The following is a 2,387-nucleotide window of genomic DNA, read 5'->3' on the forward strand; positions in this document are numbered from 1 at the left end:
GTTTTGCCATCCCGGGTAGCGCAATCGATATGCTGATAGAATTTAGGGAGCCTTGTCTTCAGATTAGCCTTGTTAAAATCCCCAGCTACAATAAATGCTGCCTCAGGATATGTGGTTTCCAGTTTACATAGAGTCGAATGAAGTTATTTCAGGGCCGTCGATGTGTCTGCTTGGGGGGGAATATACATCACTTTGATTATGATCGAAGAGAATTCTCTTGGTAGATAATGCGGTCGGCATTTGATTGTGAGGAATTCTAAGTCAGGTGAACAAAAGGACTTGAGTTCATGTATGTTGTTATGGTTCTCTTGGTTCTTGGCCACACTGAGTATCCCTCAGCCATGCAGCTCAGACTGGCCCCCGTGGGCTGATATGGGAAGTGTGTGAGTATTCATAAGGCAGAAGTATTTTTTTATGAGTTCTGACCACATTCGAGCCAAATGGTTGCAGAGAAGAATACATATTTTGTGTATATGTGACACCTTGTGATAAACTTATCTACAGTCACATATTGATGTGTGTATTCTTGTGTCCAGTTTTGGTCACTGGTCGAGTCATCATTTGTCAGGACCCACAGAACGTCTGTCTGATCCTGCGAGGTCTGGCCCTGGTCTCTAAGAAGTGTGTGGACCAGCACACAGGAGAGATCAGCCACAAGACTGCTGCCTTCCTCCAGACTGGCAGGAGCTCCGGGGTCAGTTTGACTATCACTTTGACCTCTGGACCTCTTTACATTGACCAAAAATGCAAAGCAAAACTATTTTTCTAACCTTCTAATATTACGTTATTATAACCTTATTGTATTGTTATTGTAACCTGACTGGAATGGTTCCAAGAGGTGGCCATTTTGAATGGTGCAAGGAGGAATGCCACTGTCTGTCACAACGACGTCTCCCTGCTGGGAGACTGTTTCACTCCTTATCACGGTCTCACCAACTGAATGAATCTCTCACTGAATTAATGAATTAATGATTAAATGAATGACTGAATGAATGACTGAATGACTGGCTGAATCTCACTTATTATTATTCTGAACACTTTTTGTCCTCACCTCATTCTGAAGGACTTCAAAGACACATTGAGTGAGCGTCGAAGGTAGCAATGGGCCAGAATTCCTTGACTTCCTATAAAAGATTGAGGTTTTCAGGGGTTGGCTCCTGGACAAGCTCCCGACCAACAACACAGGGGGGTGTCTGCATGCGTTCTTCAGGTGGGTGGATCTGTTCATACAGTTGAACTGTGAGGTGTACAGTCCTTCACACAGTAGGGGGCACTATATTTGTTTAAGAGCACCTGGTGGGTCATAGTTGCAGACTGGGCAGTGAAACATGCCGCTTGAAACATTGTTAAGGTTATCCAGAAAGTCATAAGAATATCATAAGGCTATAGATGGGTCATAAAACACTACAAAACAGATTCCCAGACATATCTTAAGCCATATCCTTGACTAAAAATGATTCTCAATGGACATTTTCCATTGAAAGCATTTTTTTTTAAATCCAGGACTAGGCTTAAACTCTGTCTGGGAAACTGTCCCTAAAACTTCGGGAACTATTGTCTTCCGCCTTATTGTCTGAGGGCAGCTGTACTGCCTGTACTCCTATTGGCTTTGCTGAGATCATGTAAATGGGTACTTTTCTACTTCCTCCCAAGGCAACCCTATCACTGGTACACACAACAACTTACTTAGCTACACAACTGTTTTCCTCAAGTCAATATACAGCCGGGAGGGAAGTCTAAAATAATCTTAAACTCCAATGAAGTCTATTTAATGGTAACATTGAACAGAAACATGCTAACTTAGAATTAAAATAATGTGGCCTAAGGCTAGCAGGCAGAACCCGAGGAGGTCACACACTGTTCTGGAGGCTGAACTCTATATTCTCTGGCGTGGAACTCAGAAATGCACAATGGGTTTCCTCACCATATTGAATTTACCACTGTTTTTTATGTTATTTGGAAAATTAATTCAGATTGGAGTGGTATTGTATTAATGAAATTACTGTTACAGAGAGAGTAAATAGAGGGCTAAGGTAGTAAAAACAGTTTCCTTTTGGTTTTGTGGTGTACAGATGTAGGATCTTAATTTGAGCCAGTTTGCTACAGCAGGAAAATAATGTGAATAATGTGAGTTATTGTGTGGAGAGTTTTTTAAAGTGGAAAAATGTTCACTAGCACATGAGGGATCAAATTAAAATCCTACATCTGTATGGACCTTTTCGGTCCCTTATTGAATTCTGTTTCCCTCACTTTGGCGTTGTATTCAGGAGGGACACAGTCATATCAATGGGCACAAGATCTTTTGTGTTCGTCTTTGTTACAGTTTTTTACAATCACTTTGGCACTCATTTTAGAACATTGATGTGATTTTTCAAAACACACTTTTT

The sequence above is a fragment of the Oncorhynchus mykiss genome, chromosome 24 (assembly GCF_057628025.1).
Source record: "Oncorhynchus mykiss isolate SJ-2025 chromosome 24, ASM5762802v1, whole genome shotgun sequence".
Classification (NCBI taxonomy): domain Eukaryota; kingdom Metazoa; phylum Chordata; class Actinopteri; order Salmoniformes; family Salmonidae; genus Oncorhynchus; species Oncorhynchus mykiss.